At 44.2% G+C, this 16135-nt stretch overlaps 1 protein-coding gene across 4 annotated transcripts in view; it reads left to right on the top strand.

Annotated features, from left to right (window-relative positions):
- Positions 1-16135, top strand: part of SBNO2 (strawberry notch homolog 2) — a 101588-nt gene that overhangs the window by 36810 nt on the left and 48643 nt on the right. The gene's annotated exons all lie outside the window — the stretch shown is intronic.

The following is a 16135-nucleotide window of genomic DNA, read 5'->3' as shown; positions in this document are numbered from 1 at the left end:
TCATGTATGTAACTTTGTAGGTTAGGTTCATGAATAGTGACTTTTATAGGGATATAGATTCCATGAGAACTGCACCTAGCAGAGAACTTATCATTCGAGCCCCTCCTTTCTCTCGGGAATGTGCTCCCCTCTGATGCGTAGGAGTATGTGAACTGGATCTGCAAAGCACCAGTCATCCTGGTTTGGTTGATGCCTGCCTGGAGTGACAGACTTGCTCATCTCCAGGGATCTCACGGTATGAAATGACCTCCTCCGGAAGGTTTTGAAATGTTAGACTTGCCTCTGGCAGCGTCTCAAGGAACGGTTGGTCAGTCAGGACTGGGAAACTTTGCATGTGAAAGAGCTGACTTTTGAAAAAGGAAAAAAATGGTTAAATCCTTCCCAGGAGTTCAGAAGAGTTTGTGGTGTTTGGTTTGCATGAGATCTTTGCATTAGCTTCTCCCAAGACATTGCGGGAGAAGAGACACAGTGAGCAAAAGAGCTGCCCTGCTGGCCTATCAAGGCAAAGGCCCAAGTGAAGTTAGTTCCAGGGTCTGGTCCCATCTCCAACACCCACACCTCAGAATGAGTTATGCTACCAATTATCATCTGGGCAATCTGCACTGTACCTAATGTATGTAGCTTTCCCACCAGGACAGAGGTGGCACTGCCCCCTTAGCTCTAAAATGAAATATTGGAAGAAGTGCAGCCGAACGAAAACAGTGAAGACTGAACCTAGTGCACCTGCCACCCCCAAAATGTAGCTTGCACCCCAGCCCACCCTGGAACACGACTCTCCCTCCTTAGACAGGCTTGCGGCCCATGTGTAGTAGCAGAATTCCAGCAGCAATGGAGGAAGTGGCAACACCTTGGCCATACAGCCGGTAGGAATGGAACCTGAGCAGCAGTGCACCCCAGGGCTGGGATTCCCAAGCCGAGACACAGTCAAATCTGTGTTCAACAGCCAGCGCTGCAGTAGACTTGAGCCACATCTGTGAGTGGATTTAAAAACCACCCTGAATAATTCTGACCATTAATAAGAGGATAAGATAAGGGTAATTTAACCTCATGCTTGAGCGTAAACTGATCACTTGTGGAAGTGAGGAATTTTCCCAGCACATACAGCATTGCACATTTGATTAGATAACATTATGGGTAGTTTTATGTCTGAAGAGAGGATGGGGGTTAGATGGATCACTGGTCTGACCCAGCATGGAAGAGCTATGTTCTTAGAAAGCCGCCTTCCTTGCTGTATTGCTGCTATCGTCTTCTCTACCCACAGACATTGACCTATATTTTCAAAAGCGACTGGTGATTTTCGGCGACTGAGTTGAGGCCTAGTTATCGGAGGGCAAGTGCTGAGCAGTTTCTGAAAACCGGATCCCTTCAGGGTGCCTCAACTGAAACACTTAAAATCACTGGTCACTTCCGAAATTGTGGGACTGATTTAAATTTCATACCATTGTGAGCAGTATGTCTGGTCACAAAGAAGCCGACTTATGGGCACAATCAAATAAGGACGAGACCTGGCTACATCCATGTTTTTTATGCCAATCATGCTTGGGCAAATTGAAAAATAGTATTTTAGCAGAACAGCGAGAATCCTGTGACACCTTAAAGGCAAACAAATTTATTTGGGCTTAAGTTTTCGTGGGCAGAAACCCACTTTGTCGGAGGCAAGACTTTTAGCAGAATCCATCATGCTGCCATGTACAACTTATGAATGTTTTTTTTCCAGTAGTATTTGAATGCCAAGATACGTGGATAAACAGAAGCTTTCTCCTTTGTAATCAGCGTCTTCCTTCTGCATGATTCACTCAGAGATGTTTCAGCTGTGTGTTTGGTAGTGAACTGCAATGTCATAAAGATTGGAGTGTGCCAGCGAACAAATATAGCAGAAAGAGTTGGTTGATTATAAGGGAGAGACCGTCTGTTCACAGATATCAAAGGAGTATGTCAAAAAAGTACATCTTGAGGATAAAGAACAAAACCGACAAGCTTTTCACTTCTCCTGCTTTGGAGAATATGGAGATTTTTGCAAATACTGATGCAAATGTGTTGAGCTCTACATAGCTGTGCTTTTATTTTTTAGTGTGTTTTAAAGATATACTATGACCCTTCTTTGGACTCTGGCTTTTGCAACCTTGGGCCTTGTCTACGTTAAGATTTGAGCCCTTGGAGGCCAGTCTGTTGTAACAGACCTGATGTGACAACAAATATCCCCTCCTACAGGCAAAGCTGTTGTAAGGTCCAATTTGCATCAGTGCCGTTTACCTCTGCTTGAAATGAAGGTAAACTGCACCAGGGCAAATCACATTTTATAGAGGATTTGCCTGTCTGAGCTCTGGTGGCTGGTCACCAATGACTGTTACTGGTGCCAAACCCCGGTGTAGCCAAGGGCTCCATCTGCTGGATAAAACCAGATAAATGAATGAATCCTAAGAGCAATAGAATTGGTTGCAGCAAAATTAATTGTGGGAAGAATTAGACAGTAATGTGACTTTCTCATCAACCTGTAGAATCCATTTAACAGGCTGCAGTGTTAGAGATCCAATCAGTTGGACTTGGCATATGGATGGCTGATGTGGATTTGCTGCTGGGTTTAGTAGGAAGTGGGCTTAATTATTAAACTTATTTATTTTGTAGAGTCTAAGGGGTTGATCAGTTTCCTTCCTCCACTACATCATGGAAATTGAGTTCAGCCAGCTTGGTGAGAACAATCTTTGGAGAATCTCTATTAAAGGGATATGCTTCCATAAACATGGGAGTGTTTAGATTAGCTGCTGACACGGGATGAGCATGGAAAGGAAAAAAGAGTCTTTCAATTTAAAAAAAAAAGGGGGGGGGGAGGGGTCTGAACTGCAGACAAAAGTGTGACTCATTCTGTCATGAATGGCCTTTCCGTGGTGCCCGACTTTTTGCCCAGAACAAGAAATGATTCTTGTGCAAACTTCATAACTTTCAGAGTTCTACCAGTGATACAAAGTCTGCTTTGTGCCCGCCCTGTGGCTGCAGCACCAGGGCCTTGGGCTGGGAGATGACCTTAGCTGTCCAATGCTTGAGCCAGTGAAGCTGAAGGAGAACCACAAAAGTGAAGTGCTCAAACTCTGGCAGGATGGGGAGGAAGGAAGTGTCTACGTGAAGATCCGACAAGAACCGTTTTATGCCAAAGCAATGAACGCAGTCTCTCCCTTGCTGTTCTGATGGGGAAAGTGCGATCGTGACAAGGAAGCTTAATGGAAGAGGTCATGATTGTGCTTCTCTGACTGCGGGATTGGGGAGCCACCATGTGGAGGAACAGGCCTGGAAAGAATCTGTATGTAAAGCAGTCAAAGAAATACTGCTGCCAGAATCTCCTATCTAAAAGGAGCACAAGTGCATATAGTGTTCTCAGCCAGAGAAACTTGCCACGCATTGAGAAATTGGGCAGAAGGTACAGGAAATGGGTACAGTGGGTAAAGAAATTGAAACGTTCCATATATTGCATTTGATAGCTAATGCATTCTTAATGGTTTCATAACTTTTAACATTTACAAATGGTGGTGCCCAGAGGTCCCGTCAGGATCCAGGTCCTGTTTTACTAGGGGCTGTACAAACACTAATGAAGACACAGTCTCTGCCCCACGGAGCTCACAATCTAAAGGTATGTCTATGCTGCAGTTGGCGGTGTGACTGCAGCTTGGCTAGAGAGAACCACATTAGCTTTACTCACACCAGCATGGCTAAAAATAGCATTGCAGATGCAACACTGCAGGCTGTACAAGCATGTCAGGGATCCTTTGGGACCCACTGGTGTTGATGAAATCCTCATCACCGTATCTACACGACTATTTTTAGCCATACTAGCACAGATAATGCTAGTGTGCGTATGTCTACCTGAGCTGCGGTCACACCTCCAGTTGCAGTATAGACATTTCCTAAGAAGACAATCTGCAGGAGGATGGAAAACAATGCCAGAAACATTTGCGTGTTCCCTTCTGCTTATTGTTAGTGGGTTTTTTGGTTCCCTTATTTCCATTTTTCCAACTCCATAGATGCTGACCTACAAGGTAAAGGGAACAATTTCTTTTTTTTTTTTTTTTTTTTGGCCTAAGGACGGTTAGGCGTTTTGGGCCACAAGTATTTGCTTTAGCTGCTGGAGACTGCTGTGTGTCTTGCTGCTGTTGAGAAAAGGATTTCTGAGTCTCTGGGACATGACAGGGCAGACTGTTCCATTCAGCCTGCGACAAGTATTTACTGACACTTTTGTTTTATTTCATGTCATGTTCCTTTATCCCATTATTTCTTAAACTGAAATGCGTGGGTTTGGATTGGTGTCTCCATCACTTCATTCTGTGAGCTTTAATTGAACCCCTTTCTTGTCTTTCACTTGAAAATATAGAGAGAGATTTTTCTTAAACATCACTTAATATTTGTGTCCAAATCAACCATTTTGTGCATTTATCTTGCATCCGCTGTAAAGTTGTTTTACTACTTTTTTTATTGAACACTGTCAGGATGCTTTGTGGTTTGCAGATTGAGTTCATGGGGCCTATCCCCAGGATCTTTCAAGCTATTTAAACTGATAATACAGTACCTAGATATACTGCCATGGGTGTCCAGAGGGTGACCCTGTCTTAAAGCTGTTCAGACACCACTTTTTGGGGGGTGTTTTGGACGTTACACTAGTCCTGCTTTGATGGAATCTTGTTGGTGGGTTTGGCAGATTTGTGTACCAAGTTTATTTTAAATATATTTATTAAATCTGCCAGCAGCTTTTTGTGCTGTTGAACAATGTGGTGGGGTTGACACACTATCTCTGGCAGGAGTAGATGGATTAGCCTTTGAGTGGCTTTGCTCATTTTTATATGGAAGATCAGAGAGTGACTGATTTGGTTTGCTTCTATTTCGACCCTTGCAAGCAAAATACATCAAGGTTCTACCTGGTTCCCCCTTTTATTCAGGGTGTATAAGTGAGGCTGTTAGGAGGGCTAGTTAGTGTGCCTGGACTCTGCTTATGCCGTGCCAACATGCTGTTGACGCCCAGCCAATCCTGCTTCTGTTGTGGAGTGGATGACCCATGATCTTTAGGTTTACATCTGGGCTAACTTGGCTGTGGCTCAGTTCAGATGAGATGTCAGTAATACCGGTAGGCCAGGAAAAGCATCTGGCAAAATTGGCAGAAATGATCCCTTGTTTGAGGGAGCGTGACTTCCATTCGTGACACTGCTTCACAATCCAGGAGACTTGCTCCTTGGCCGAAACTGGATGTAAAGACTGCAAACATAACAAGGTTAATTTCTCCAGTTGCATGTGGCAAGGTGGCTGTGGCAGTCTTTCTGTTAGGTGCGGTCCTTCCTGCATTTGCCACTGGGAGATTAAACTACTGTAATATATTTGCCATGGGGCTACATCTCAAAATCTCCTGGAAGCTTACACTAGTGCAGAAAGCTGAGAGCACATAACGCCAGTGCTCTGTGAATGGCACAGGTTGCCTGGAGCAGTTCAGGTTGGCATTGACCTAGAAAGCTCTACGTACTTTGGATCTTTACTGTCTGGGCGACTGCCTCTCTCTGCTTTGCTGCAGTGCGTGTGATCATCAGAGGTGCACAAGCTGGAATGTCCACAGTAAAAAAGCAAGGGAGTTGGTGGTAGGGCGTCTGGCATGAAGGCGCTATGAATTTGGAATTTGCCAACTTCCTTGGTCTGTAATGCCCCAGATTTGTTGTCTTTCTAGACATGTTGCAAAGCTCGATTTGAGGAGTGGTTGTGCAATGTCTTGTTCTGGGATTAGGGTTCAAATGTGGAATTTTCGAGTAGAGATGGGGATGTATGTTGATGATATGGGGGCAGTCTGATTTGTCTTGCAGTCGATTTAGTGATGATATGCATTTTAATTATTGTCAAGAAACCCACAGTATTTAGGTGGTGCTCTTTATATTAGCTTACGAATCAAAAGAACTAGCTTCCTTTAACTGGCATTGTGTTCTGTGCTGTGCCTCTGAGCTCTTCTCTTATTTTGGTTTTTTTTTTTCTGCCTCTCTAATTCATCTTGGCTTTGTGAAGAGCAAACAAGTGGTCGTTCTGAGCTCTCCTCTTGGAGTTGTCTTTGTAGTTCATTCCCTTTCATTTTGGGTTTTGTGAGGGTGTTTTTAAAACCTCATAATGCTGCATGCTTGTCAATGCTCAAGGGTATTTGTCTTAAAGCTGTTATGGAGTTGATGCTAATTTTTATAAGCTATTTATCATCTTTCTCTGAACACACATACCTGTCTTTCTCTAAATTTAAAATGTACAGGCTGCCCATTCCTCTCCAGTGAGTCTCTCATATTGTTCTGTAACTCTGCGTGCAATCATTACTGCATGGGACTTTCTGAAGATTCCAATAGGTGGCATAAGTCAGTGATGTCACCCTTTGTATACTAGAAGGTCGTATTGTGAATAACGTTGAATAAGACCTTTTGTTATAGGGCTTGGCTTTTTGGCCTAAAAATTCTTTGGGAAATCATTAGTGCCAAAGAAGGTTTTGCTGTTCGCCTAGAATCAAACAGTGCAGGCTGATGATATGCAATGCACCTTAATGCTGACTGATCCTTCCGTGTGGGGCTCCTGGTTGTTTCTGACAGTATGCCTCAATTTTGAGGCCTCTCCAGAGCAGACAGCCCATTATGTTGACCTGAGTCATAAGCCAGGGGGTTTCACGGCTATATTACTGTACACAGATCAGTGTCCAGGAAATGTTGAGTATTTTGAGCATTCTGCACATGCTTTCCTCCGAGCACCCTGGGGCTGTGTTACTATATTTGCCATTCTCAATAGTAATCTGAGTTTGTCTCCATAAACATTTGTAGGCAGATCCCGACTGCTCCCAAAGAGTCCTTGGGTTTGATTCAGCCCTTGCTTTAACCATCCCAGGTTATTCAGAGTAGGGCCTGGAAGAGCTTCTCTCTTCGCAAACATATTAAAGGAGGAGTTTGGGTAACGTGAACGCCATTTTACCTTGCACTATAGTCCTACTTTTTTCTGGACAGCCGTGAAAGGAGCTGACTTTCTTGGTACTGGGGCAGTTCACGTCTTACAGAACCTGCCCACTTAAGCACCAACATGGAAACAATTAGACTTAGGGGTTTACTATAGTCTCAACCTTGTCTAAAAAGAAACTGTGCTCAGAAAACGAGGGGTTGTTCCACGGGAGCCAGGTGTGCTGTTTAGGGTTCTGTGAGCAGCAGGCCATTGATTAAGTGCAGGCATTGGGATTTGCCTTGGTGAGTCATGATATCTCTTCCACACATTGCTACAGTCATTTTTTTCCACTTTGCTGATTTCACACTGTTCCAGATGCCAAACTGTTAAAAATTAATAGTCTAGTCTCTCTGCCCAATAACATGAAACTTGCACTTCAGATGGGGGAGGGAGAATATTTTACCTGTGATTGATTCATCTTTCCAGGTGACTACATAGGAAAGTACCTGGCTTTACCTTATTCAGATAGCATGGTGATGGGCGTGGCGTTAAAACCTTATTTGACCTATCACTGCAATAACCATGCCAGCAGATCAGTGACGCTGAGCGGAGAACATGAAGAGCTCACTGCAGGCTTCTGTAAGTGACTCTTGTTTTAAAATATATATTGGTTTGTCTGGGGGGATAGACAGTGCCTGTATGTGAGAGAAATGGTGTTCTCTTTATATATCTAGACAGAAGAGTCAAGTATGCTTCTGGATCCTAGGTAACACGACTGCCCTCCGTATGTTCCCAAACATGATCTTTCTGCATAGAATTCTCAGGGGACTTGGCAAAAAGAGACATAAATGTGTCTTCCCTTTGGCTGATTTGAAGTGAAGCTTTGTGTGCTTGTGTGTGCACTGCCTAGATCCGGTTTGATAGCAAACTGGTGAGCTGCTGTCTACCCCTACCCCCTCAGGAGTGTAATGAGAGCCATTCTGTGTAGAGATGGGATTCTGATCTGGCATCAGGCTGTGTTAAACCGTGGTGTGGTTTGTCTCTCTAAAGGGTTTCCCAGGAACACACATGTTGTCAAAAATGGATTTGCGAGGTTTAAAGAATAAACGACTAAGACACTGTAGAGGTATTCGTGTAGTTAAATGCTCTTCTGTGCAACTCTTGAAGATCAGCTGAGATGCTCAAGTTCGCAGCCCCCCAATTTGTCCCTCTTGGATTGTGGGGAGGAAGGTTGTTCTTTCAACCCTGGCACTTGCTTCCATCCTTGTTCTGGTAGTTCCCAAGTCTGACCTTCAGGGCAAGTTGCAGAATCTGTTTTGCCCGAAGGGATATGGATGGCCACTTTTTTTTTCCCCCCTTCTGGGATTTTTTTAATTACATCGTTGATGTTGTCACTTTAGCTTGGCTAACGGTGATTTTCATATATGTCCGAGCAGTCTTGATGGCTGCTTTATGTGCACTGAGAAAGATCATTTCACTTGCATGCTCGGAATAATCCTGTGTGAACTTAAAACTTAAATCCATTTCCTCACCAAAATGTTGTTGTGGTCCTTTGGCTGGCTGCAAGGCTGACTCATCCTTGCTGCTCTGCTGGCATTTTTATGCAAACAAATGGGCTTAAATAAGGTTAAGAAAATAGTTACATGAGGCCATGTTAAAGGTCTGATAACATTCCTGGAGCTTGGGAAAGCAGGCACTGGGGGGCATATCAGAGTCTATGGCTATTCAACCCCAGGAGGCTGGGATGGATGGGGTAATAGGAATAGCTATATCCCTTTTCTAGTGGTGGGAGGAGTGGTTCTGGGTTCCAACAGAGAGCCGTCCATTCCTCCTTTTCTGAGGAATGTGGCTGTGAGGCAGGGTTTCCACTGTGGGTTGGGAGAGAGTAAAAGCTAAATAGATGATTGGATTTTTTGAGGCTCACAATTTTCCCTAGGGATTGAGCAGTTGTATGGACTTTGAACTGTACAGTGAAAGAGAAATGGGTCTCTGTTTTGGGCCTACCGGTCTTACAACTTCATTTTAGATTATGGGGGAGTGAACGTAGTAACAGGCTGCCCTTCTTTGGTGCATTTTATCTGAGGATCTCAGAGCTATACAGACAATTAATTAATTTAGCCAAAGGAAGTTTTTTTATCTCCATCATACAATTTGGGAAACAGGCTCCCCATAGAAGTGAAAAGGCTAACCCAAGATCACACTGGGTCAGTGGCAAAGATGGGAACAGAGCCCAGGAGTTTCTGTTGCCCAGTCCTGTGCCTTAACCTAACTGATAGGTCTCAAAATGTAATTGTAAACAGGGAAGCATTATAGAGCAGCTGTGTTCCTAGGGAGGTCCCTCAGGAGTCGTTTGTTGGCCCTGTTCTATGTAACAGTTTTATCGGTGACCTGGAAGAAAACACAGGGTCTGATAAAGTTTACAGATGTCGTACAGGTTGGGGGAGTGGGAAATAATAAGGACAGGTCACAGATACAGAGTGATTCAGATCACTTTTGGTAAGCTGGGCACAAACAAACAATATGCATTTCAGTTCAGCCAAACATAAAGCTATACATCTAATAACAAAGAACACAGGCCATGCTTGCAGGATGGGGGGAGTCTATCCTGGGAAGCAGCGACTCAGGAAAAGATTTGGGGGTTGTGATGGATAATGCGATGAACATGAGCTCCCAGTGTGATGTTGTGGCTAAAAAGGCTAATATGATCCTTGAATGTATAAACAGGGGAATATAAAGTATCAGTAAAGAGGTCATTATCTTTGCATTGAGCACTCGTGACCAGTACTGCGTCCAGGTCTGGTGTCGATAAAACTGAGGAAGAACGTTGAAAAATTGGAGAGCATTCAGAGGAGACCACAAGAATGGTTAAAGCATTGCAGAATATGCCTTTATTGCTAAAGACTCAGAGCTCAATCTGTTTAGCTTAATAAAGAGAAGGTTAAGGCGTGGCTTGATCATAATCTATAAAAATCTACATGGGGAGCAGAAATTTTATAAGGAGGCTCTTCAGTCTAGCAGGCAAAGGTCTAACAAGATCCAATGGCTGGAAGCTGAAGCTAGACAAATTCAGACTGGAAATAAGGTGCAAACTTCTAACCGTGAGGGTAACTGGAACAACTTAACAAGGGCTGTGGTGAATTCTCCAGTACTGGAAATTTTAAAATCATGATTGGATGTTTTTCTAAAAGATCTGCTCTGGTCAAACAGAAATTAATACCAGGAAGTTCTATGACCTGTGCTGTGCAGGAGGTCAGACTTGACAACCAGAATGGTTCCTTCTGACCTGCAAATCTGTGAATCACAAGACCCAGATTTCCTTGCTGCTTGTGGATGTGCTTCCCAACATGCAGCCTCTCTGATCATAATTCAAGCCACTTCCATTTCAGGAGAAGTGGAAACAAGGACTATTTTTTTCACCTCAAAACACACTCTTCCAGCTCCTTTAGTTTCCCCACTCATCCCTCCAGTCAAATGTGAACACTGGATGTTGCCACTAACCCGCTGCCTCATTTCCATGAACTTGTGTGTACCATTGAGATTAATTACATACTCAGAATGGTTGCTGAACCCAGGTCATCTTGTGCATGTCGAGGCAATTTGCCAGCCTCTTGCTGACTCTGTATTTGCCAATATTTTCACTTACTGTGGTGGAATAATTTAAATCTTGAATCTTTAATGTGGTGGAAACTTCATTTTTAAGAAACAAGTTCATGTGAGGTTTTGGAAGGCTTTTACAAAACATGTTGTCAGTTTTTACAGAGCTTCACGGATGGAACACATTCCATCACGCAGTAACGTCCAATGCGGGGAGAAGGCTGCGTTTGGTTTGAATTATGTTGGTTAGAAAAGCTGAACTTGATATAGGGAGGTGGAGGGAGGGACCCTAGGTTATAGTCGTGTGTGTTTGCAGCGAGGTTAGGATTTGCAGTACTTAGATTTGTTTATTGTGCCCTGAAATTAAAACAAGTTGCTGAGCCAACTAGATCAAAGAAACTCTACATGGCCTACTTCATGCAGAGGAACAGCCACATTATGCTTGTCCTATGTGTGCTCAGATGTACACCTAGACTAAGATTTCTTCCCTGCATTGCTGATGGTTATGCTTTGTGTGACTCAGTGATTTCACTGAGGTCTTTATCCTGCATTCCACTTTGCCCATGAAAGGGCCTCTCTCACCAGCTTCTGCGCCTTTAGCTAATGCTTCAAAGTGTCATTCCATGGACCATCAGGAAGGGTTAGGTGGACCATAGCCGAAGAACTGCTGCCCTGAAAACTGTATCCTGATCAAGTATTGAGCTGTATGGGGGCAGACCCTCATGACCCCTTTGAAATCACTAAGGCGCTGAATGGGCTCTGGATTCCACCTGCATGGAGCCTGGTGCAAGAATCAGGGCTTTGGTTTGTGCAGCGTTTTCTCCTCTTTGGAGTTTACCTCCCTTCCTTGTCCCCTTGAAGGAAATGTAGAACAGATACTGGGTAAGATGGCAAGACTTGTAATGTTGGTAAGTCTAAACTGACATGCATTATACTGAAATATTGTGTTTGCACCAGTAGTTCTCCTGCACAGTCATGTTTATTATAATAGTGCTGTCCTGTGTACCTGTTGTAATGGCTGCTCATTACCATTATAAACTGCTTATTTTGGGAGGTTGTAACTTATATACTTGTATCATTTACATCAGAACATATTTAATTAAGCATAAACATATTTAATTAAATGTATGAGGGAGGCCACAGTCGGGGCCGGGGGTTGAGGCTGGGAGCGGGGCCGCAGCTGTACACCCAACTTACCAAAGGAGAAAGGAAATGGGGAGGCCAAAAGAAACGCTTCAAAGACATCTTCAAGACAAACATCAAGGGATGTGGCATTGATTCCACACACTGGGAGACAGTAGCCCAAGACAGGGCTAACTGGCAAAGACTTATCAGAGAAGGAGCGACCACTTTTGAGAAAAATCACCTTGCCCTGGTTCCAGAAAAACACCAGAAAAGAAAGGACCGACAACTGTCTTGCAGCAATCATGGCCTTACCCTGTCTTCCAACATCACTTGCAATGTCTGCGCCAACAAGTCTGCCGCTCAAGGATCGGACTCCTCAGTCACCAAAGGACCCATATGAAATAAAACCTATGAAAGATCATCCTCAACCCCGAGGAATCACCGACGATGCCTTATAAATACTTTGTTATGCTTTCACTTTGACAAGTTCTTCAGAGCCCTTATCCCCACATAACAGATATGGGCTTTGGAATCCCTGTGTTTAATATCATCATCTATCTTTGGGAAGATAAGTCATAAAACCACATACAGACAAGTCCCGCCAAGATTAGCATTCACAGGGCACAGAATTCAAAGGTTAGGGAAAGGTCCAGATCAGAAGTCCCCAAACTGTGGGGCACATCCCCCGAGGGGGATATGGAAAAACATTGGGGGGGGGGGCAGGAAGGGAGCGCCATCCAACCCCGCTCTGCTCTGGGCCCAGCTGCAGCCTCCAGGCCCGGCCTCTGGTTCAGCCTCAGCCCCCGGTTGCAGCACGTGGTCTTGGCGCCTAGATCATATACCTAGGAAGCTCTTTCAGAATTTACAAGAATGTAAAGATCTCCCAAAACACAATGAATTATGTGGTCAACCCCCTCTCCCCAAGAAACTGCGAATGAGTGTGCTCAATCTTAGGGATGGACTGCCTGTGAAGTCCAACACCATAACTAATTTGGGATGGGAGAAGGGGGAGAACCACACCCCAAAAAAATACAAGTACAAAGCCATATTCTTAACCTGCACTTAATTCAATATCAGCCTAAACCAAACAAATGGGTCATTTCCTCTTCATGCCTCCTGTTGAAAAAACTGTTTTAAGACAGCAACAGATCTCTCACATCTCCTCTTCTCGCCCCACCCTCCCCCCCGGGCCCTGTTTTCCCCTGGGTTTTGAACACAGAAATATTTTCTGGGAGGGGGAACAATTGATATGGACTGTAAACCGTGCACCCGTCTGTTCAATTTAGTTTCAAGATGCTGAAAAGTACCTGATTCCTGATATCACAAAATGTTTGAAGTTAGGTCTTCAGTTGTTTATACAGCTTTATAGGTGAGCAAGACACATCGCTGACAAAATCTTTGGTTTAATGCTGGATCCTGAGAGCTGGCTGTTAATTCATAGCAGCGATGCTGCTTTGTCAACTACGAGTTGATTCAGAGGATCTGAATATCATTAGGAAGATATCAAAATGTTAGCGAGTATGAAACTGAAATAAAATCATAGAATATTAGAGTTGGCAGGGACCTCAGGAGGTATCTAGTCCAACCCCCTGCTCAAAGCAGGACTAACCTCAGCTAAATCATCCCAGCCAGGGCTTTAAGCCACAGCTTAAAAACCTCTAAGGATGCAGATTCCACCACCTCCCTAGGTAACCCATTCCAGTGTTTCACCACCCGCCTAGGGAAAAACTTTTTCCTAATATCCAACCTAGACCTCCCCCACTGCAACTTGAGACCGTTGCTCCTTGTTCTGTCATCTACTACCATTGAGAACAGCCTAGCTCCATTCTCCCTGGAATCCCTTTCAGGTAGTTAAAGGCTGCTATCAAATCCCCCCTCATTCATCTCTTCTGCAGACTAAACAAGCCTAGTTCCCTCAGCCTCTCCTCATAAGTCTTGTGCTCCAGCCTCCTAATCATTTCTGTTGCTCTCCGCTGGACTCTCTCTCCGACTTGTCCACATCCGTTTTGTAGTGGGGGGCCCAAAACTGGACACAATACTCCAAATGCAGCCTCACCAATGCCGAATAGAGGGGAATAATCACTTCCCGTGATCTGCTGGCAATGTTCCTACTAATGCAGCCCAATATGCTATTAGCCTTCTTGGCAACCAATGCATACTGCTGACTCATATCTAGCTTCTTATCCACTGTAACCCCCAGGTCCTTTTCTGCAGAACTGCTGCCTAGCCCGTCGGTCCCCAGTCTGTAGCTGTGCATGGGATTCTTCCGTCCCAAGTGCAGGACTCTGCACACTCAGCAACTTTGCAGATGACACTAAGCTAGGAGGAGTGGTAGATACTCTGTATCCTGTCCCTACCTTCCAGGGTGACCTAGACAAATTGGAGGATTGGGCCAAAAGAAATCTGATGAGGTTCAACAAGGACAAGTGCAATCTACCGCATCTTCCAGATCATTAATGAAGATGTTGAACAAAACTGCCCCAGGACTGACCCCTGGGGCACTCCGCTTGTGACCAGCTGCCAGCTAGACATGGAGCCATTGATCACTACCCATTGAGTCCGATGATTTAGCCAGCTCTCTAGCCATTCATGCAACCTATACTTCTTGAACTTGCTGATAAGAATACGATGGGAGACTGTATCAAAAGCTTTGCTAAAGTCAAGGTATATCACGTCCACCGTTTTCGCCACATCCATAGAGCCAGTCACCTCTTCATAGAGGGTGAATGTCAGTATTCTCAATGAAGTACAGCATAAATGCATGATCATATTGTGTATAGATATTAATATTTGCTTTGTGTCAAGCATGAAGTGCTACATAACCGCTACAATTACTAAATTGTGCTGTGGTTGGAGAAAAGAGGACAATCTGCCATTGATTGGCTGGATTTTGGAAGAAGGAGTTGGGGAAAGAATGAGCTAGTATTTTACGAAGAGTAATTTGTAATAATATTGTAAAGATGCAATTACAGCCTTTGCCTGATCTGATTTTCATGCAGTTTGTGGTGCATGTGGGACTCTTGACCACATGTTAATCATAAACAGGCCCTTTCTCATTCACTTCCCACCCCTTGCAATTTCCTGTTGAAATCTCCTTTTTGGTACAAAAGAAAAAGGTTAACCACTGGCTCAAAAATATTAATTAAAATGCATTTTTGCACGTGCCAGAGCCGGCAAAGAAATCAATGTCAGCGGTATTAAATTATATGAAAGACTCGCTTCTGGGTGAAATAAAGCGCTTCCAGGAATAAGAAACCACCTGGAATTTCCCATTGCTGTCCTGGAGTTATAGGTCCACAGGGGATACAGACATTACAATCAATTTGAAGACACTTAACTGGCTCTGCTGCCTTCAAAGCACTTTGCTAACACGTTGCTTTACCTTCCAGTGACTGTGCTGTTGCATGGGTTTTGTGTGGTTTAATCACAGTTAGAAAACACTTTCATTGCAGACAGGTGAAGTTTACTTAAGCCCCAGCTTCATGACCAGAACAACCTTGATTGTTGTAACACCTTAGCTGGTCTCAGTGAATAGGACGCAGTTGTGGTCCCTGTTTTCTCAGAACAGCCACATGTCGACTGATTGGGCATCCATGCCTGTCTGGGAAAAATTGGGGAAATGTCTCTTGGTGCCTCAGCAGAGTTGTAGAGTGCCCAGATGATACCTGGGACAATACACTCTGGGATGTTCTGCCAGACAGAAGGCTGTAACAAAGCAGGATCATCTAACTGAGTTACCTAGGCATTGTTAAGGGGTCTCAGTCTCAGAGCAAAATAAACCTAGGAGCCTGGAAACAGGAAGAAAACTGTGGGTCAGTTTAGGCTGCTAGAAAGGGTAATACAAGGTTTGGCTGCCATGGCTACTAATTACATAGTATGAGATGAGCCATATTTGGAGCCAGCCATGTCAGTATTTGGTTACAAGCGTGGATAAACACTACAGCATGGACACTAAGGACCCTGTCAGAGTTTCAGGGCAGCTGCACCTGTATTCCCCCTCCATGATCCACCAAAGGGGCACCCATGTTAGGTTCCCGACTCGCAGCTGTCACCTCTCTTCTGTGGAGATCCATGTTTCACTCCCTTCTGACCAGGGATTTTAAGGTTGCACAACTCCATGCATTCATTGTGATATCCCTAGAAGCCAGACTGCCCAACAGGCAGCGTCTCACTTTCTCTCTGAGAACTGTGACCAGTTTATTGACCATAGTTGTCCTTCTAAGCAAGCACGTTTATTCTCAAGGGAAGCATTAGAGAGAAAACATTAAATCCATAAAGGAACCTACATGCATGCCGAAAGGTTTACCCGAGTTACCTTCACTCCAGTCTAGGGCTCTAGTAGGTTTTAGTCCTTCAAAACCTACAACTGGGTTTTCCCCATGGTTAGAACTTCATTTGCCTTACATCCAGCACCAAAACCCAGAGGCTGGGCAGATCAGCCATTTGTTTAAATATCTTGAGCCTTTGATTTTGGTCTTCTGTAAGATAATCAGCA

This window comes from Emydura macquarii, unplaced genomic scaffold, assembly GCF_026122565.2.
Source record: "Emydura macquarii macquarii isolate MOO-44397 ecotype Brisbane River unplaced genomic scaffold, CSIRO-AGI_Emac_v2 contig_306, whole genome shotgun sequence".
NCBI classification, from domain to species: domain Eukaryota; kingdom Metazoa; phylum Chordata; order Testudines; family Chelidae; genus Emydura; species Emydura macquarii.
This window is presented reverse-complemented; position numbering and strand designations above follow the sequence as displayed.